Genomic DNA, 22,718 nt, shown 5'->3' on the forward strand with positions numbered 1-22,718 from the left:
TGGGTCCTGAGTTGGCTTAGACTCCTGCATGGGATCGACTGTCTGTAATGCAGGTGGCTCATGAGGTGCTGGCTGGGGTTAAGTGTGTGGATCCTTTGAGGTGTACTCTCTCCATGGTCTGCTCCCAATGTAAAAAACTAGTTCGGCGCTGTCTGAGATACTCCTTCTCCATTTTGTCTCACTGTGGGTTACAATAGTTTTTCAAGAAGAGTCATAGAACCTTGAAGGATTTCGTGATCCCTCAAGAAGTTTCTTCCCACTTGGCATATCAGAGTGTTTGGTTTGGGAGTATGGAGTTGGGCATGTAGCCTGCCATTGTCAAAACAGCTCCAGTTCTTTATTGATTTTGCTCTCTTGGCCTTGGTTGCATTTAGATTCATTGAGAAATGCAGCATGAATACAGGCTAAACAACCCAACCAGTTTGTGCCAGGAATCTGAGCTGCAGCAAGTTGAATCACTGCTGCGTACTTGTTCTTACAGAAATGTGGCTCCAGGACGACATCCCATGTACCATTAATCCACAAGCCATAACAGTCAGGGACCTGGGCTATATAATTTTTTGTGTCTGTTTTGTTTTTCTGCGATCATAATTCTATGTGCTATATGTGTGTTGTGACTGTTGGTAAAATGTTCTGCATTTTGGCCCTGGAGGAACACTGTTTCATTTAGCTGTATTCATGTGTATGGTTGAATGACAATTAAACTTGAACTTGAACCTGAATGCAATGACAGTATTCATTTTGAGAGGACTAGAATATAAATGCAAACACGTTATGTGGAGGCTTTATGAGGCATTGATCAGACTGCACTTGGAGTATTTGAGCAGTTTTGTGCCCCCTATCTAAGAAAGTATGTGCAGGCATTGGAGAGGGTCCTGAGGAGGTTCATGACGATGATCCTGGGAATGAAATGGTTAACACATGAAGATGGGAGGTGGGTGGAATGGCAGGGTGGAGATACGTCTCTATCAAAGGAGATGTAAGGCACTCCTTCCCTCCTCTAGCCTGCGGGTCACCCTTGGGCAAAGTGTAGCACCTGCTTAGCCACCCCTCCCTCCGATCAGGGTCAGGTGAAGTGACGGGAGCAGGTTGTAGGAGCAGCTGGTGTATCTCACAAGTGCTGATTATGTGATTACTGAATCACTGACACCAGGCAAACAATCTCTGAAGTGAACACGAGGAATTCTGCAGATGCTGGAAATTCAAGCAACACACATCATAGTTGCTGGTGAATGCAGCAGGCCAGACAGCGTCTCTAGGAAGAGGTACAGTCGATGTTCTGGGCCGAGACCCTTCGTCAGGACTAACTGAATGGAGAGCTAGTAAGAGATTTGAGAGTGGGAGGGGGAGATCCAAAATGATAGGAGAAGACAGGAGTGGGAGGGATGGAGTCAAGAGCTGGACAGGTGATTGGCAAAACGGATATGAGAGAATCATGGGACAGGAGGCCCAAGGAGAAGGAAAAGGGGGAGGGGGGGAAAACCCAGAGGATGGGCAAAGGGTATAGTCAGAGGGACGGAGGGAGAAAAAGGAGAGAGAGAGAAAGAATGTGTGTATATAAATAAATCTCTGAAGTGTATTGGTAATAGCTGGTGTCGTCTGTCTTGAAAGGACACTGCCCAGAAGGCGGCAATGGCAAACCACTTCTGTAGAATTTACCAAGAGCAATCATGATTACTATGATCGCCTATGTCGTACAACATGGCACATAATAATGACAAACATATGAGGAGTATTTGATGGCTCTTGGCCTGTACTCACTGGAGTTTAGAACAATGGGGAGGGGTGATCTCATTGAAACCCATGAATATTGAAAGGCCTAGATATAGTGGACGTGGAGAGGCTGTTTCTATTAGTGGGAGAGTCTAGGAAGAGAGGACAAGGACATCCCAAAGTAACAGAATGAAGGGGATTTTGTTAGACAGAGGGTGGTGAATCTGTGGAATTCATTGCCAAGTCTTTGGGTATATTTAAAATAGAGTTTGATAGATTCTTGATTAGTAAGGGCATCAAAGGTTACCAGAAGAAGGCATGAAAATGGGTTTGTGAGTGATAATAAATCAGCCATCATGGAATGGCAGAGCAGACTCAATGGACCTATTGGCCTAATTATGCTCCTTTGTTTTATAACCTCAATAATCTGGGCTTTCAAACCCTGTAGCAAAGCAGGAATCTCAGCTGCTTAGATCATTAACTTGATGCCATTCATGAAGGCTGATGTTTCAGCATTCAGGACAATTGTTATAGTTTGTCTTCCACACACCAGGCTGGAAAACATTTCAGTTAGTATGGGTGATGGGAGATCCAGGAAGACCAGTCTGCACAAACTTAAATTCCAGATTATTGAAAGGAAATGGGAGAATAAAGATAATGATCAGTTTTATTTGTCACATGTACATCGAAGCATACAGTGAAATGTGTTGCTTGTGTCCAGGATGAGCTGGGGCAGCCCTTAGGTGTTACTATGACTCCTATTAGGGAATGAGACAGGGCCGTGACAACAGTTTGTGTGGGGAACACTTTGCATCCAGGGATCATAATGCCATTAGTTTCAAAGTATTTATGGTTAAAGGTAGGTCTAGTCTTTGGGTTGAAATTCTAAATTGGAGAAAGGCCAATTTTGATGGTATCAGAAAGGATCTGGAAAATATGGGACAGGTTGTTTTCTGGCAATGCTGTACTTAGTATGTGGGAGACCTTCAAAAGTGAAATTTTAAGATTACTGTCAGAATGAAAGGCAAGAATAACAGTTTTAGGGAACTATGGTTTTTGTGGCCCTGGTTAAGAAAGAAAGTGCATAGCAGCTAGGAACACGAAGTACTTGAGGAGTCTAAGAAATGCAATAGACCACTTAAGAAGGAAGTCAGGAGGGCTATAAGAAGGCATGAAGTTGCTCTCACAGACAAGGTGAACGAGAATGCTATGGGCTTCTATAGAGCAAAACGATAGCAAGGGACAAAACGAAATGGGGGAGATTTAAATGGATTATTTTGCACCTGTGTTTACTCAGGAGAAGGACACAGAGTCTCCAGAAGTGAGGCAAAGCAACAGCAAGGTCCTGGACCCTATACAGATCACAGAGGATGAGGTGTTTGCTGTCTTGAGGCAAATTAAGGTGAATAAATCCCCAGGGCTTGACAAGGTGTTGCCTCCTACCCTGTGAGAGGCTAGTGCAGAAACTGCAGGGGCTCTAGCAGAGATATTTAAAACATCCTTAGCAATGGGTGTGGTGCCGGAGGACTGGACGATAGCTAATGTTGTTCTGTTGTTTAAGAAAGGCCCTGAAAATAATCCAGGAAATTATAAACCAATGTGCCTGACATCAGTAGTGGTAAAATTACTGGAAGGTATTCTAAGAAACCAGATATATAAGTATTCCGATAGATAGGGACTGATGAATGATAATCAATATGGCTTTGTGTGTGGTGGGTTGTGTCTACCCAATCTTACGGAATTTTTCAAGGATATCTTCAGGAAAGTTGACGAAGGCAAGGCAGTGGACATTGTCTACATGGACTTTAGCAAGGCCTTTGACAAGGTCACACATGGAAACTTGCTCAAGAAGGTTCAGTCAGTTGGCATTCAAGATGAGGTAGTAAATTGGATTAGACATTGACTTCGCAGAAGAAGTCAGAGACTGGCTGTGGATGTTTGCCTCAATGACTGTAAGCCTGTGAGTAGTAGCTTGTTGCAGGAATGGCACTGGGCTCGTTGTTGTTTGTCATCTATATCAATGACTTGGATGACAATATGGTAAACTTATCAGCAAATATGCGGATGCCATCAAGATTGGGGGTGTAGTGGACAGCAAGGAAGACTATCAAAGCTTGCAGCAGGATCTGGACCAGCTGGAGAAATGGGCTAAAAAATGGCTGATGGAATTTAATGTAGACAAGTGTGAGGTGTTGTACTTTGGGAGGACCAACCAGGGTAGGTCTTACATGGTGGAGTGCAGTAGAACGGAGGGATCTGAGGATACAGATCCATAATTCATTGAAAGTGGCATTGCATGTAGATAGGCTCGTAAAGAAAGCTTTTTGCACATTGGCCTTCATAAGTCAATGTACTGAGTATAGGAGTTAGGATGTTATGTTGAAATTGCATAATGTGTTGGTGAAGCCAAATTTGGAGTATTGTGTGCAGTTTTGGTTACCTAACTACAGGAAACATGGAAATAAATTTGTAAGAATGCCGAGAAAATTTACAAGGATGTTGGTGGAACTTGACCTGAGTTATAGGGAAAGGTTGGATAGGTTAGAACTTTATTCCTTGAAACATAGAAGATTGAGTGGGATTTGATAGGTATATACAAAATTACGAGGGTATAGGTAAGGTAAATGCAAGCAGGCTTTTTCCATGGAGGTTGAATGAGACTACAATTAGAAATCATGAGTTAGGGTTGAAGGGTGAAAATTTTAAGGGTAACATAAGTGGAAGATTCTTCACTCAGGTTCGCGAGAGTGTGGAATGTGCTGCCAGTGCAAGAGACGTGTACAAGCTCCATTTCAACATTGAAGATAAATTTGGATAGGTACATGGATGGAAGCGGTATCAGAATCTGAATCTGAATCAGGTGTAATATCACCAGCATATATCATGAAATTTGTTGACTTTAAGGCAGCAGTGCAATGAAATAGATCATAAATAAATATAGAGAAAAAAAACTGAGCTACATTGTCAGTTTAATGTAATTCAGTTACATGTGTCTGTTAAATAGTTAAGTTAAAATAAGTAATGCAAAAAACAGAAATTAAAAAGTAGTGACGTAGTGATCATGGGATCAATGCCCATTTTTAAATCAGATGGCAAAGGGGAAGGAGCTGTTCTTGAATATGGAGGTCTATGGTTCGGGTGCAGGTCAATGGGACTAAGCAGATTAATGGTTTGACATGGGCTTGATGGGCTGAAGGGCCTGCTGATGTGCTGTAGTGTTCTATAACTCTTTGACATGCTTCCAGCACCAAAACAGCAAGCCCACAGCTTACTGACCCTGACTCGTACATCTTTGTGATGCAGGAGGAAACTTGCACAAGCACAGTGAGAATGCAAAACCTCCTTACAAACAGCATTGGGAATTAAACCCTGATTTTACAGCTGGCTCTGTAAAGCATTGTGCTAGCTGCTTTGTTACCATGAATGAGGTGACAACCATTCCATCCTGCTCCATTTCCCATTGCTGCTTAATGCCAACTTGATTTAGCAGGATCACAGCAGAATAATTTGCAGATGGTCAGCTGGAAATACAATGCACTCAAAGGATGCACTTCCAAAATCCCACAGACTTTAGAACAGGAGTTCTCAACCTGGGGTCTATGGACCCCTTAATTAATGGTATTGGTTCATAGCATAAAAAAGGTTGGGACGCCTGGTTTAGAATGATTCCTGCAGATTGAAACGTTACAAATGTAACACTGCTGTTTTGAGAAAGGATGGAGCAATGACATCAGTAGAAGAGAAATCTGTTAATCTGTTATTAAACAAGTGGGAAAAAGTTTCTTCAAAAATAATAGAATTATGTGTAGTCAACATTTATTCTGAGAAAGGAAAAATATTTGGCGCATGTTAGAGCATGAGTTTGTCATGAGAAGGAAGGTTATGGTTGACAAACTACCTACTTTGCAGTAACAATGGTGTTGGCCAGATCGCATTTGGAGTATTGTGAGCAGTTTTGGGCTGCATATCTGAGGAAGGATGTGCTGACATTGGAGAGTGTCCAGAGGAGTTTTGCAACAGTGTTCCTGGGGATGAAATGATTAACATATGCTGAGCATGTAATGGCTCTATACAGGTCCAGAAGGATGAGGGGGGAATCTCATTGAACGCTACCAAATATGGAAAAGCCTGGATAGAGCTGACACAGAGAGAATGTTTCCGGTAGTGTGAGAGTCTAGAATTAGAGGTCAGAGCCTCAGAATATAAGGACTTCCTTTTAGAACTGAGATGAATAGGTATTTATTTAGTCAGAGGGTGGCGAATCTGTGGTATTCATTGCCACAGATGGCTGTGGAGGCCAAGTCATTGGGAGTATTTAAAGCAGAGGTTAATTTCTTGATTAGGTTATGAGGAGAAGGAATAATAAACTAACTATGCCTAATTTTTCTCCTATGTCTTATGGTCTTATATTTGTACTTCCAGAAGAAGTTTGATATCATGCCACCCATAATATTATTAAATAAAATGAGCTGCATGGTACTAAAAGTAATGTTCTTTTTTGGAATGTGCATTGGTGAATTAACAGAAAACAGAATAGGAGTAAACTGGTCATTGTTAAGTTGGAAGGTTATGACTAGTGGAGTGCCACAGGGAGTTAATTGTTCACTTCTTCACAATCTCAATCACTCAGTTGTTTGAGAGGATCAAGTGTAATATATCCAAGTTTGCTCATGTTAAAATGCTAGGTGGTGATATTGATTGTCAGCTGGATGTAGAGAAGCTCATGGGGATGAAGGCAGGTTAAATGAATGGACAAGGATGTGTCAGATATAATATAATGTAGAAAAATGAGATAATCAATGTTGGTTAAATGTTGGAAGGTAGAGTAGTTTTTCTTTTATGATGAGAGGACAAAGTTCTGATGAAAGTTTCCAGATTCAGATGGTTAACTGTATCTCTTTCCACAGATGAGACCTGACCTATGAGTTTCTATCATCTTCTGTTTTATTTCAGATTTCCTGCATCTGCACTTTCTGCAAAGACTGACAGGTATTGGTGCTAAGGGACTTCGGAGTCTGAATCACTGAAGTTAAATTATTGAAAAAAATATGCACATAGGAAGAACTTAGTATGTTGCCATTATTGCAAAAGGATATGAGCTATATAGTGACATGCTGCAATTTTGTAGTGACCCTGTGAGATCATATCTGGAATATTATTTACAGATCTGGCTTACTTGCTATTGAGAGGATATACTTATGGTAAAGGAAGTTAAGTGAAGGTTCATTAGAAGAGGCAAACCAGTTGTATGAGGAAAGATTAAGCAAATTGGGCCTATACTCTCTGCAGAGGAATTAAAAATGATCTGATTGAAACACTTAAGTTTCATAAGGGACTTTTCAGGTGAGATGCAGGGATGATTGTTGTCTGGTGTATATAGAAATAAGGTAGATATGGCCTCAAAGTGAGAGGTTAGCCATTCAGAACAGAGCTGGACTGAAATATCTTAAGAGGGTGGTAAACTTTTTGAATTCCTTATTCTGAAGAAATCACAGTACATTTAAGAAGGAAATTGTTTGGAAATTAAGGGATATGGGATTTATGCTGGGAAGTGGCAAAACAGAACGGGGGGGGCAAGTTTAAGGGCCAAATGGCCTATCCTTTTTCTATTTCTTGTGTCCAGCAGAAACAGAACAGAATTCAGTGCGTGTGGAGTAGGGCTTGCGACGTGTAAGGGACAAATGTCAAGCACCCATTGAGGGTCAAAGGTTCATATCGTGAGCCCAGGGTGTGTGAATGCCGGATAGTTTGGAGGGAGAGGAAATACGAGACAGAATTCGAGTAACCCCGACCAACTTCATGCATCAGAGTGGGTCATAGCCGACTGCGACTCTAGCTGCAGTTTGGCCTCAAGGGAAGAAAAGAGCCATGGATTTCCCGACTGTGAGCTCATCGACAGGACAATAAGATGAAGGCTGGAAGTTGCAGGGTGGGTGGGGGGGGGGGAGCATGGGTGTGGAATGTGACTGTTATCTTGTTTTCAACCCCTTGTGTAATGGGCATGTCTATCATCCCTCCAGCAAGGGAAGACAAAGCATTTTTGCACCCGCGTGCGCCGCTGGGACACAGTTCCAACTTTCTTTCCTCTTTTTTTATTAAATCAGTTTTCAGAGGCTCTTCAAACAATCATTGTAATTACTCAGTTTTACAGCGCGCCACACGGCACGGCTTTGTAAATCTATTTTAGCTCTCGCTTTTCTTCTGCGCAGTATTGAGTTTGACCTCTGTCAATTAAAGAAACCTCGTCAGTGACTCCGGCCACGCCACAAGCATCTTAATGACTCTACAAAGTCTTCAGAGGCAGCGCGGATGTCTTCTCATTAGAGTCCAATTTGAAATGCTCAGTCCCATTCTTGTCCGTCCTTTAGCTTTGAGCTCGCTGCGAAGCTGTTTCCGAGACTTGCTGTTCCCCCAGCCACGCGCTTTGTTTCAATAATGGTTCTGGGATTAGCTAAAGAGAATATAAATGAGAAGAATATGCGACAATAATCTAATAGTGTATATGCTAAGTGGTTTGGAAACACTGTTTGTTGTGTGTGTTAATTGAATAAAGGCCACTCATGTAGCTTAATTAGCATTGTTTTAATGAGTACTCGGTAATTACCTCTCATTTTAATTATGCATTTTACAATGAGAACGAATGTTTGTTCAGTATTAGTTATTTATTCCCTTTGGTGTTTTCACGATGCAGCGGGACATTAGTGGTGCACGGGGAAGGCCAACACAGTACTGTCAGGTCATGCAAGGTGAAAGTGTACCGTAATAATCAACCCTCTGTAAAGATAAATGAAAGAACATCGGCGTTCGCTGACCACAGAGTCACTATTCTCTTAGGGGCACGGAGAAAGCGGGCGGGCTCTCTCTAAAACGCAGGTAGCGGGGGCACAGTTATGAAGGAACGGGAGGTGAAGAATTGTCTACTCTAGTTCAGTAGGTACCTGCCAGTTTCTATAGATGTAGAATACTGGAGTACTGAAACAGTCCCTTAAGCCCATTTAGTTCAGGCCGACCTGGTCTGGCGCCTAGTCCCATATACCTGCCTGAACCATATCCTTCCCAACCTCGCCCATTCTTGTATTTATCCAAACCTCTCTTAACTGTGCCTCACCTACAGGAATCCACTTTGCTCACTCTTTCTCCTAGTTTCCCATGGCACAGTTATGCGATGATGATCATTCCCTCCCCTTCCTCTCATCCAACCCCATTCCCTATATTTTCTCCCACGTGTATTTTCCCTCTTTCAAAACATAGAATAAAACTTTTGATTCACGTTTTTACGTTGCTATGAACGGTGGGTCCAGGAAAATCGATTGCTCCCCAACATCAGCCCTAACCCGTATTGGTTCCACCGTGTCGAGTCACATCATCGAGGCAAACTCACAAATTTGATGCCCGAGAGTTTGGTAAGGGGATGAAAACAGATCGGGATTCTCGCTATTAATTATTGTGCACTTATTGCTGGGAGATACAGTATCCCACGTCCGTAGACGCCTAGGGAAGATTAGATTAAATTTATTTGCAGTGCCCTTTGTAGTTCAATATCTCACCAACACTTACCTATGCTACGTATACGTGGATTTGACTCAGCCCAGACCTGACATCACTCTATCTGTGTAAATGCAGAGATAACGGGAAAGTGATTTCACCAGGCACACTCTCCACCTAACGGACGGAGGTCTCCGCTAATACCCAAACTCATTTGTGGGGAGATTGTGGCTACGGTGTGTATTTACCAATTTAGCCAGTGAGGTTTCGAAAGTTCGACCTTTTAACGTCCCTTGAAACGGAGCATTAGTTTCTAAGATCGCTTCAGATAACTGTTAAATTGCTAAAAGCGACTAATCCAGTTGGAAGTTGTGGCTCCATTAACAGGAGGTTTAATTGACAGGTTTAATGGCGGGAGAGGCTTTGTGCGGATAATATTCTGAGAGATTATTTTTTTTAATGGTGAAATAGATAATAGGTGCTGAGATCAGGCATCAGCAAAAATTCTGTCAATTTGACAACGGCAGAATTTAGACTGTAAATTCCTGCTTAACGGGGAAATTTGCAACCCCGGAAGGTCGGGGTTTTGTAGGAACTTTTTGAGCCTCTATAAATTAGCAGCATAGTAAAATCGCGCCATCTAAGAGCCTTCCTCTGTTACTGACCGCTCTAACTCCCCTCTGGTGCATGGAGAGAGAAAAAACTCCCGGTGCAGGGTTTCGACTTGAAACGTCGATAATTATTAGACCCCCCCCCCCCCCCCCACACACACACTACTCGACCCACTGAGTTCCAGTATCTGCTGCCTCTTGTACCGCTAGACCGGAAAGGTCTGTGGCTCCCCATGTTGTCTGTGTCAGACTACCCCCATAAACTGAGGCGGAGGAGGTTATGCTTACAGAAGCCAATCAAAAAGCTTTGAATTCCCGCTTTAGATTCGTGATGCTTCAGTGTGGTCCCGAGGAAGGATTGTTCGTAGATGCTTCTTGCTGGCGAATTAGCTGCTGGGTTTATCGGATTATTCTAATAGCGAATTGTCATTCGTCACTGCAAGATACGTTGTCACGTGCAGAATTGTTTGGCGACCCTATGGATAAATTGGCTCATTTTCCAACCCGGTCAGAATTGCCATTTGTCAAGATCACCCAGAATGTAAATTTGGAAAAAAAATATAGCGGCGCAGCTAGTGGATCTGCCACCCCACAGCTCCTATGACCTGGGCTGTCAGGACCGCGGGTGACCTCTTTGCACGTTCTTGTTTCTTCCGCATCTGAAAAACGTACGAGTTGATAGGTTTAATGGGCCGCTGTAGATTGCCCCTAGTGTGCAGGTGAGTGGTGGAATCTGAGGGGAGTCGATGGAAACATGGGGAGTATATACTGGCATTAGAGTAGGATTACTGCAAGTGGGTGTTTCCTTTCTCTCCATATCGTTTGATTCCCTCGGAAGGCTAAATAGTCTAAGAACAGTACCCGACCCTAGCCCTGAATGCACAACTCCGACTTGTAAATGTTTAGTAATCTGGTGTCATCTACTTTCTGTGATAAAGAGGCGAAACTGTGAAATTCTTTCTGACAGAAAAAATATCTCCTCAATTCAATTCTGTGTGAAATGGCTTGCCCTTCAACAAGTTTAGTCGTGATTCCGGCATCTTCACCCCTCCTCCTCAGTTCTGAAGAAGGGTATCGGCCCGAAACGTCGACTATCCATTCATTTCCATAGATTCTGAATGATCTGCTGAGTTCTTACAGCATTTTGTGTGTGTTGCTTCGGATTTCCAGCATCTGAGGACTTTCTCGTGTTTAAGTATAGTCACTGTATTGGAACTGCCAACCCCCTATATCACATGCACATCCTCCTGTGTGCTTGCCATCACTTTCAAACACTTGTCGCTCCCAAATACCTGCGCCATGTGCTCAGGCCCACTATGACTCTCACGGTCTCTGACGCACGCTGAGCCAGTCTCAAACAATGGTGTTTTCATTCCCACAGGCCTGCGTGCATTCCTACAACTCTAACTTACTTCTAGATAACTCACGTCTTCAGTAATTAACACGCGCGGGTGCCAAAACCTCACCAATGTACATGGACTTCAGTGACTCAAAAGGAGATAACAAACTGCACTGGAAGACTCTTTTGCGCCCTGCATCGCCCTCTTTCCTTCGCTGTTGTCTGCCCGATGCTGATGGAAGATATGGCCCATTAATGTCGGCCCTGTTGGGGGTTCTTCCTGTGTGAAATCCGTGAGCTTCAGTGCCAAGGCTGAGCTCGTCCCCGCGCTTCTCGCAGGCTGGTGAGTGAATCTCACACATGGCTTCTCCAACTGACTTGTCTTTTGGTGGGTATTCAGGTGGTTGCGAAGCCGACCCCGAATCCATTTATTCTGAGGGGTTTCTAGACCTCATAATCCTGGCCCCCTTCGCAATTTGCTGGTGGCCAAGGGACTTAATCCGGGGTACAAGGTGACGATCCTCGGAGAAGAACACACACCCATCCATCCCCTGCTCAGAATCCAGCCGCAGCGAGAGCTCATGTGACACAGTTTAGTTCTCTTGACTGAGTATCAGCTAGAGTTTACCAACCTGTCAAGGTTGTTCTGGAATCCCCAGAAATCTAGGATTAATGTGCTGGACACTGGGCGGGGAAACCACCTGGGATTCTTCTTTTTGGTTTTCCTTCAACATTTCGAATTTCCTCTGCTTTTAAAATGATTCGAGATGACGTTTGGGTGTTGGGGAATGAAAGTGGGTGGGGGGGGGGTGTTCCAAGTGAGCTCAGCTAACCGGGTTAGCTGGCTGAACTAAAGCGACTAGACTAGAGTTAGCGACTCCACATCGTCCGTGGCAGCGAAAGGAAACACTGGGGTCCCAGTTTGCTAATTAGGTCCGAGTAAAGTCGAGATACTCATGGCCAAACCGTTGACTGTAAAATGAACAAAGCATCTCGAAACGAAACAGTCGATTCCCGAGCACTAGGTCTCACTGCGTGGTAATGATCAAGCCGCGACGTTGTTTTGAGAGGGGGACGGTTGCGCTTTGTTTCAGTGTTTTTGTGGAAACGTGGTGTCGGATTGCGGAGACTCGAACTGCGTGTCACTTCTCTCTCGCAGTCTCTTCCCCCTCTCCTGCCTTTTGCGATATTAGATTATAGGAGCAATTAATGCCATCAACCTTTTTACTGCACCTTATTCAACTTACTCGTCAATCAGCCAGTTACTGCTACCACAAAATGAAGGTGTTATATTCTGGTAATTATTATGCCTGAAACTTGAAAATGTCAATGAAAGTGTGTATAAAATAAAATTTATGGGTTGTCAGTGGAAAATGGGAAGCAGGAGAGCAATTAATTATATGCTTTCATTTAGTTCTCAGGCAGACTAGCAGTGAAGGCAAATTAACGCGACGCTACTGTTGCTGCCAATGTACCAATTTGTTCCAGTTCCTGCCTTGTTCGCTGTGTTTATGGGCTGTTCACATTTACAAGATCTTCTCCCTCTTCTGCACACTCTCCGCGCTTGTCCGTTTATTCCGCAAGCTATTGCTCGTTCTCCGGCTCCTGGTACTGGTCCCCATTCAGAGTAGTCGTTGCAAAAACAAAATACAAAGGCAACCCGGCCTCATTCAGCACCCTCGCAGATGGTCATAGGCAAGGGCAGGTGTGCACAAACACACGCCGCATTTGCATTTAGACAGGTACGCATGCATAACGCATTTCCACAAACAACTTCCTACAACTCCACCGACTAATTCTTCTTTCTAAAATTATCTCAAATGCGATTTCTTCTCACTCACATCGCCGTACCTGTCTTTTTCTGTTATCTTTGTTATATCTATTTTCTATCTCTGTCTTCTCTCCATCTCTGCAGTCTATCTCTTCTTTCTAACTTTCTATCTCCTCAGTATATCGCTTCTCTCTCTCTATCCTTTCTCTCTCTCTCTCTCTTTCTATCTTTCACCCCCACCCCCATGTTGTTATTTTAATCGCACATTTTGGTTCAATCTTCCTTTCCTTCGCGTTCCTTAACTCTTGTTTCCCATTTATTCCCTTTTCCTTTTTTTCCAACTCCCTCTCAGCCTTGCTGCTCTTTTTCTCCCAATGTCAGTGTTCCTAACCCTACCGTTGTAACTTTTAGAAGACAAACAGAAATACGTTTTATATCGAAGTGTGGGATGTCACCGAATTTTCAAAGAAAATTATAGCCTGCGTGGGATTCCACAGCGAAGTGTGTTCCCCTTGTCTTTCCCCCTTTTTGCTCTGTTCATTTTAATTTTCTCCCCGGTACATCCTTTTCCTACTCTACTTTTCGATGGCTTATTTCAATATCATTATTCTAATATAAAGGGTTCTGTTTGTCTTGGTTCATCGTGCAATGGGATTTGCCTCGACTGTACTGCGGGGGGGGGGGGATCAGCGAGTATTCACGACATCACTATTACCTCCCACCTGTGAGTAAACCTCTTAGGGATACGGAATGGTGGCTCCTTTGAGAAGTGACTGGTACTCAGTAAAAGAAAGCAATAAAGTAAGGAGCAGGTTGGACTTCTGATCTAGGAGCCACTGAATGGCAGCCTCATTATCTCTCACTACCTTGCCAGCCCCCTCCCCCTCATATATACATATACACACACTCAGTGGCCAGAATATTAGGTACACCTATTCACCTGTTTGTTAATGCTCTGGTTTCCTCCCACAGTCCAAAGGCATACTAGGCAATTGGTCACTGTAAATTGCCCCCTTATCAGTTTAAGGTTAATTGTATATGGGGGTTGCTGAGCCAGTGTGGTGCAAAGGACTGCAAAGGTCTCCTCCATGCTGTATCTCTATAGATACATAAGTAAATGCAAATATCTAATCAGCCAATGACATGGCAGAAACTTGTGCATAAAACCATGTAGACATGGTCAAGAGGTTCAGCTGTGGCTCAGACCAGACATCAGAATGGGGAAGAAATGTGACTTTAAGTTTAGAATGATTGTTGGTGCATACGGGGTAGTTTGAGAATCTCAGAAACTGCTGATCTTCTGGGATTTTCACACACAGCAGTCTCCAGAGTTTACAAGAATTGTGCAAGCAAACAACAGAAAAAAATCCAATGAGTGTCAGTTCTGTGGGTGAAAATGCCTTGTTAATGAGGGAGATCAGAGGAGGATGGCCAGCAACATTCAGTTTATTTTTTTTTCCACTGCATGGATCAACTATTGGTCTGAGAAGGACATTTTTACACTGCCCAAAAACAGCGCAGCAATTTAATGAAACATTATATTAAAGATCATTCCAGTTGTACGGCAATAAAGGCTATGTACATGGGAGCATTTTGGTTACTGTGTGGCCACACACCCATGCAGCTTAGATGATGGCTAGTCATGTTGAACCAGTCAGAAAGGTGACATTGACTTAACTAACCACACCATAAGACCATAAGACATAGGAGCAGAGTTAGGGCATTTGCCCATTGAGTTCGCTCCACTATTTCAGCATGGCTGATCCAATTCCCCCTCAACCGCATTCTCCTACAAGACCATAAGACATCAGACCTGTTACAACAGTGGTGTGCAGAACAACATCTCTGAACACACAATGCATCAGATCTTGAAATGGATGGACTAGAGCAGCAGAAGACGACGACATCAGATTCCATTCTGAAACAAAGTGGCTGCTGAGTTTACAGTCACACTAAAATCCATTCAATCAAGCCAACCTACCATTGGTTTAACTTAATACCTATTCCAACAAGGCATACCTCCAAAATGTCAGCGTGAGAAAGAAAGAAAACATTCTTCACAATATCAGGACATTTGAAATAGTGTTTTACACACCATAAAAGACTTTTGGAAGTTTTGTCATGTAGTGATGTGGGAGTCAAGTCTGCACTTGAGACTTGAACCCAGAATCTTCACAATCAGAAGCAAGAGTTCCACCAGCCTAACCAGGATGTCTCACTCAGTACAGTACTGAGTTGACAGGATGGCAGAAAAGTGAATTCCATACACAGTGAAATCAATATCAACCAACACACACTAATTTGTTCGTAATGGATTGAAGTATGTTTTGTTTTTTTTTTTTTTTTAAAAAGATGCTTTTACTTCCTGCTCTGATGAAACAAGCATTGAGGAGAAGAAAACTTTTGAAAGGATGGAATGCAGATTGGCACCGAGTTGCATAGCTGTACTGCATGATGCCTGACCCAGGCAGGATATGAGTCGATATGTGGCTTGTGGTGAATTTGCTGAGGATTTGGCGTGTGTAACCTGCAGGGATATGAAATAAATATTTATATTAAAACACACATAAAGAAACCAGAAGTAGAAAGTGGAACATCTGAGTTACACATTCATCTTCTATCCAGGAGGTTTTGTTATAATAAGTTGACAACAGTACAGTAATAAAGGTCAGAAACTAATTGAGTGGCATCTTTTGATTGTAACTTAAATAGTTGCTTCAGTGTCCAACTCAAATTAAAGGGCCTGATTTTGAAAGAAGCTCATCTGAATGTACACTAATGGCATCTGGTCAACAGATCTAATTTTAAAAGAAGGTGTCTCCAATCAGACCCCTTTCTCCATCTGCCACCTCTAAAGAAGGTTTCTCCATAGAGATTCCTTTTGAAGGACCTTACTCGAGAGACAGCATCTTTGAAAAGAGCTCTGTTGGATGGACCCCAAATGAATTTACTGGAGAGAAGTATGTTTCAAAGAAGGCAATTCCAATTGGATACCTTTCACAGAAGGCCTCTCCAACAAGATACCTTTCAAAGGGGCCCTACTGGATAGATGCCTTCTTTATATAATTAGCCCTATTACAGAGAGTTAATCTTTGAAAGGTCATCAATTAGCTCTATAGGAGGAATCTTCCTCTTCTTCTAAGACCAACACCTATACTGGAGCAAACCCGCTGACAGAAACTCACCAGAGTCTTCTGCCCTGGGACCAGTCTTTCAAGTTATCCCCAGATGTAGCCCACCTTCATATGTATCCTTCTTCTCCTAAGGATGAGATCCTTGGAGCTTCTGTTGGCATTATTGTATTTTTATATGGTTGTGGTTGCTAGCCCCATGGTCAACCCTTTTCCTTTCATAGGTGGGCGTGGGACCATCCTTGGCAAAGTTTCTATAAGAAATGAGGTCAGTTATATCAAATCAATGTGAAAGTAGAATGTCTCTATCAACGTGATGTTCCTCCTCTCAAATTCAGTAACATTCAACCTATTTTTGCATGCAGTTGTTATCGGGAATGAAATGAACAAACTCAGTACCAACCTTTGTGTCCATCGAGTTTAAAGTGGATTGCCTCATAAGGAGAATGGTTCTCCAAACTCAAATCCAAGGGCAAAATTGAGTTAGACCAGATTTCTCTATTGAAAGTATTGATCAAAGTTATAATGCAACTTCAGGATATAAATTTTAACAATGAAGTATCTTTGTAGTGTGATCACGTTTGTAAAGTGGGCTGCAATCTGCTCATAATCAGTAAACTCTCAGGACAGCTGTGGAGATAACCTGCTCCAGCCAAGGAATATATCTGTTGCCCTGGTAACAGGGAACTACACACTGTGGCCACTTTTTTGGTACCCCGGTTCACCTGCTTATTGATGCAAATAGCGAATCAGCAGATCCGCTGGCAGCAATTCAATCCCTAAAAATATACAGACGTGGACGAGAGGTTCAGTTGTTGCTCAGACAAAACATCAGAATTGGAACAAATGGGATCTAAGTAACTTTGGCTGTGGAATGATTGTTAGTGCCAAACAGGGTGGTTTAAGTATCTCAGAAACTGCTGATTTTCCTGGGATTTTCACACACAAGTCTCTAAGAGTTTAGAGCCAATGGTACGAAAAACAAAAAAAAAGCACCCGATCAGCGCGGTTATGTGGGCAGAAACACCTTGTTAATGAAAGAGGTCAGAGGAGAATGGCCAGACTGGTTCAAGCCGACAGGAAGGTGAAAATATCTCAAAGAACTGCACATTATAACAGTGGTGTACTGAAGAGACACAACACGAGTGGATGGGCAAAAGACCACGAAAATAACCTCCTGTACCTAATAAAGTGGCCACCGAGTGTATCTATTGCCTTGGAGACGGGGATCTCAACTCCATTGCTCTTCAAATAGCGTTAGGGTCCTCTTGGAGAAGGCCGGCAGAGTTTCAACTTAACATTTCAACAACCGCTGCAAAGCTTCAATACTGCACTCACAGAATGGGCCCGGATCACGAATACGAAATGAAATTTGAACTCACGACCTTTTGGCTCAGAATCGTGGGTGCTACCCACTGAGCCACAGCCAGAAACTGTTTACTTTTGATTTCGGATACTATCCAGACGGTGAACTGAAGACTCATTGTAAACAGGCTTTCAAAGTTAATGGAATGACTTGCAAAGAAGGGAATACTCGGCAAAGTACGCCGGTTTTGTTTCAAGTTTAGGGGACGCGCACACAAACAGCTAATTTTGATTTTGAACCATGCGAAAGGGGGTGGGAACAGATCGATGTCACCTTGCGAAAGAGCTTGCGTGTTTGTTGCTGTACTGTATCTCTGACCTGCTTTCATTTTGACACCGTCACAGATTGATGTTAGTCCGTCCTCTAGTGGCGCAGGACCGAACGTTTCAGTTACCCCACGACATCTGAAGCCACAGAAAGTGACTCTTCCCATTCCAGAGAGAGAGAAAAAAACACACACACTCTCCGGAGACCAAACTACATTTTCGCGTCAAACTCCTGTTATGCTTCCGCAGAGAGTCGTTTCCTTCGTGGAGTCGGCATGGAAGCAAACTATTCGAGTTCTCTTTTCTGGAGCTGTGCTTGATACCGTGTTACAGGCAGAAAGCGCGAACAACAGACCGGCACTTTCAAACTGACGCGATGTGCAAGATGACACATGCACAGTTGCCAGCCTGTCACAGAACGCGCCCTGGATTGAAAGACCGGTTGAAGTAGTTCAGCAATACAAAGGACCCACTGGTGTGGGACAAGCAGGATTGGAGAATGCACATGGCGCCCGCACTAACACTGTGTGTGTGTGTGTGTGTGTGTGTGTGTGTGTGTGTGTGTGTGTGTGTGTGTGTGTGTGTGTGTGTGTGTGTGTGTGTGTGTGTGTGTGTGTGTGTGTGTGTGTGTTACTCGTAACACACACAAAATGCTGGAGGAACCCAGCGGGTCAGGCATCGTCTACAGTATAGAAATGAATAAACGGGCGACGTTTCTGGCCGACACCCCTCATCAGGACTGGAAAAGAAGGGGGTAGACGTTAGAATAAAAAGTTGAAGGGGGGGGGAGGAGGACAAGCTGGAAGGTGATAGGTGAGGCCAGATGGGTGGGAAAGTTAAAGGCTGGAGAAGAAGGAATCTTGCAGGACAGGAGAGTGGACCATGGGAGAAAAGGAAGAAGGAGCTGCACCAGGGGTGGTGAAAGGCAGGCGAGGAGAAGAGGTAAGAGTCCAGAGTAGGGAACAGAAGAGGAGGGAAGAAGGAGGGTAAAAATTACCAGAGAAATGATGTTCCTGCTATCAGGTTGAAGGCTGCCTGAACAGAATATAGGGTGTTACCCCTTCACACTGAAAATGGCCTCATCATGTCAAAAGAGGAGGCCATGGGCCGACATGCCCAAATGGGATTGGGGATAGGAATTAAAATGTTTGGCCGCTGGGAAATTCTGCTTTTGGTGGATGGAGTGGACTGGCTTGACAATGTAGAGGAGGCCACATCTGGATACAATGGACAGCCCAGCGGATTTGCAGGAGAATTATTGCCTCTCCTGGAAGGACGGGGCGGGAAATGGGTAGGTGTAGCATTTCGGTTGCTGGCAGGGATATGCAGGGAGATTAGTGGAGAGGGGAGGGACAAATGGGAAAAGGAATCATGGAGGGGGCAATCCCTGTGGAAAGCGGGGAGTGGGGAGGTAAATATGCATTTGTTGGTAGGATCCGGCTGAAGATGGTGGAAGTTGCCAGAGAATGATGTGTTGGATGTGGGGGTAACTGACATGGTAGGTGAGAACAAGAGGAACACTGTCCTTGTTAAGTAGGTGGGAAGATGGGGTGAGCACGGATGGGAAATGGAGGAGGCACAGCTGAGGGGAGCATCAAAGGTGGAGGAAAGAAAACTTCTTCCTTTGAAGGAGGACATCTCTGATACTGTATCCCAGAAAGGAAAGCCTCATCCCGAGAACAGATGTGCTGCAGATGAAGGAACTGAGAAAAGGGACTAGCGTTTTTACAGAAGACAGGGTGGGAAGAGGTATAGACGAGATACTGTGGGAATTGGCAGGTTTATAAAAGTTGTAGGTAGAAAGTTTGTCTCCAGAGATGGAGACAGAGAGATTGAGGAAGGGGCAGAGGTGTCAGAACTGGTCCAATTGAATCAAAGGGCAGGGTGGAAATTGGAGGCGAAGTTGATGAAATTGACAAGCTCAGCATGGTTGCATGAAGCAATACCAATGCAGTCATCACTGTAGTGCAGGAAGTGGCTTCCTGGCATTTCCAAAGCCCTACCCTGGTCCCTGCTTTATTCTGACCCTGGAGAGTGATATTTTCTTACTAGTGGTGTTTGAACCTTCACCGACAGATGGGTAACCTCAGCATTAAAGCAGAATGAATGAACGAACAAAAAAAACAACTCTGGAGATGGTGGAACTCCGAAATTAAACAAAAAACTGAACACAAATGCTATAAAATTTCAGCAGGCAACGCAGAAATAGTTAACATTTTGGGCCCAGAAACCCTCAGCAGAATTCTATGCAAGGATCCCGTCCTGAAATTAATGGAAGAAGCGTGAATGAAGGCAGGACATTCGACCACATACAGCATCACATTCAATCCAAATTGTGTCCTTATCCAATACGTGTGCGCACACAAAGGCACAGACCAGCATCTTTCCTCATGGAGCATAACAGATTACTCCATTTCTAACTTTAAAAACAAAGACGTTAATGTTTATACATTTCAATTACAGAACAAATCACTTAAGCTCTTTTTAAAATTAATTACATCAGAGGACATTAATGATGATTGCTAATTGGGTGAATGGAGTCCTGTCTTGTTTCTCATTGTGCTAACACAGGTATCAATCAGAACACAGTCAGGCTGAACCTGAATGAAGGGGAGGAATTCAGGAAGTTCCTTCTAATCTCCAGTCCTGGTTTTGTGGAAAGCCTGTTTATTCTGCTACTTTGCTTAAGCCATTCTCACAGATTAAGATAAAATAGCATAGCATTTTCTTCAGCAGCATCTTGTTCTCGTCTAGGAGAGAGAGACTTTGGTGTCGAAATTTTGAAGTTGTTTCTACTACAGGCTTCTAGTGCCAGCGTTGAGTATTTCTTCAGTCAAACACAGCTGAGAAATTAATAAATCCCATTCACGAGTCTGCTGTGGCAGCTCAGCTGCAGTCTGGCTATTGCACCCCACCAGGCATCACAATCTGCCAGATCTGATTCTCAAATGCAATCCATGTGCCATGTGTAAAATTTGGGGGTCGCCCTCAGGCCAATAGCTCGCATATGGCTGCCAGCAGCCCACAGTTGGTGTGAGTACTAACCCCCACTGCAAACGTGTTGGCAAAGTTAATCCCTTGAAAACCTGATAAAGTCCTGCAACACTCATCCCAAATTCAAGCAAGGTACATTTCACATTTCCTTATGATATGGAAATATTCCATTCAGCCCATTGATTCTATTTCAGACATAAGTTTCCATTTCCTCAGTAACTAATTATCCCCCTGATGCTCCTACGCTAAGACTTGTTTTCAGTAGCTAGTTAAGCAACAGGCCCAGTTGGGGGGGGGGGGGTGTTGTTGAGGGGACACAGTGGAAGTCCCAACCCTCACCCTCCCCCCACCCCGCCTTTCTCAGTCTCAGCAGTTCTCCAACAAGGCAGCAACATACATCTGCCACCACAGCCTCAGGCTTCTCAATGAAGCGGAGATGCTGGTTTGCCATCAGCAGCATGAGTGGAAGATTGCGGAGAGCAAAAATATAGTCAACACCTACGGGCACTCCACCACGCTATGCCTTGCATGCTCCTTCACAAGGGGGGTCAGCTTGGCTCCTACAAACTCTGGACTTTCGGCACACCATTTTCAATTGCAACATTCACAAGGAGCTAAGTAAGGAAGGTATTCATTAGTCCTTGATACATCCTTCCCATTTGCTTCCATTTATCACATTCCAGTCTCTGCCTTTAACTTCTACCCTCTCTACCCTCCCTTTCCCACCTGGCTCCATCTGCCCAGATTCTTTTACCTTACCTGTTTTCACCTATCACTCACCAGCCTCTGTCTGTGGATTCCCCTCTCCCACCAATCCATCTGCCCATCATCCCCCATCTGACTTGGTTGCACCCATTTCTGACCAGCCCCTGCCTCACCCCACACTCTTACCTCGGTAGTGGCTACCTCCCTTCTACACTCTGTTATCAAGCAGGGTCTTGACCCAAAACGCTGACCTGCCTTTTGCTTCCACAGACGCTGCTGCATTCCTCCAGGAGTTTTGTTTCTTTTTGGTCCAAATTCCAGCATCTGTAATCTCTTCTGTCTCCATCGATTACCTATGTTTGTGAATGAGAAGAAATATGCCTAAGTAACCTGCTTTTGTATTACCAGCTCAGGAGTAAATATCAGGAGACTGTTGGGAAAAGTAATGTCATGGTGTCTTTAAGGCCCATGAGAGAGAGCACAGGCTCCAGCTTAACATTCCACTCAAAACAGAAGGTAGTCCAACAGTTTTTCTTTCAAATAGATTCATAAGTCACCTGTGTCCTGTAGGGAGACCTATATACTGTAGGCTTTCTCTATGGAAACTTTGTGATGGCTGCATTGGCAAACAAGCAAGTTTTGAGCAAACCAATATATGTCTTTCACTAAGTCGATGGTCTTCCAATGGTAGTCGTTGTTGGTCTTTCTACATATCTCTGAGATCAGCCCATAGAGCAGAGTCTTGTGTTGTTCAGTTCGTCAGGATGTACATTGACAAAGACCACTACTGTATTTCCCTTTCTAGACTGTTGTGGCAAATAATCACACCAGTAGGAGATGGATGATATTTTGATCTGCACCACTGCCCCAATCAACAATTGAGATTTTGGTTGTATATGAGGGATCTCATGGAAAGGTTATTCTCACCAGCAGCTAAGCAAGGTCTTCTTGCTTGGTTGAGAGTTAAGCGAATGAGACATTCTGCCAAGTGACCTTGATGACCTGCCTGGACGCCATCTGATGGGACCTACTGCCTTCTTCTCCCACAGGATCTCAAGAACATTCTGTGGAAACAAAAACTGTCTGATCGATTGTGGTTTGAGGTGTTTCTCTGCAGATACTTTCTGCAAGAGACAGATGGTGTGACAAAATCCAAATGAATGGAATATTCCTTGGCAACCTGCCCAGATCTATCCTTCACAACAGAAGGGACGGGAACAATGCTTGATGTTTACAAGCCCATGGTCTTCACAGAGCTTGATGAATCTACACACAAAGGTGGCCAACAGGATGAAACCTCTGTTGAGTACAATTCCTCTTTTTCTCACTGGAGATTA

At 43.7% G+C, this 22,718-nt stretch overlaps 1 protein-coding gene and 1 long non-coding RNA gene across 6 annotated transcripts in view; one reads left to right on the forward strand and one right to left on the reverse strand.

Annotated features, from left to right (window-relative positions):
- Positions 1-22,718, forward strand: part of foxp4 (forkhead box P4) — a 465,538-nt gene that overhangs the window by 320,388 nt on the left and 122,432 nt on the right. The window lies entirely within an intron of this gene.
- LOC140209522 (uncharacterized) lies at positions 14,356-17,607 on the reverse strand. Its single transcript, XR_011889007.1, has 3 exons — positions 17,234-17,607; positions 16,454-16,548; positions 14,356-15,446 (listed from the first exon to the last, which is right to left on the reverse strand). It is a non-coding gene; the product is annotated as an uncharacterized lncRNA (long non-coding RNA).

The sequence above is a fragment of the Mobula birostris genome, chromosome 14, assembly GCF_030028105.1.
Source record: "Mobula birostris isolate sMobBir1 chromosome 14, sMobBir1.hap1, whole genome shotgun sequence".
NCBI lineage: Eukaryota > Metazoa > Chordata > Chondrichthyes > Myliobatiformes > Myliobatidae > Mobula > Mobula birostris.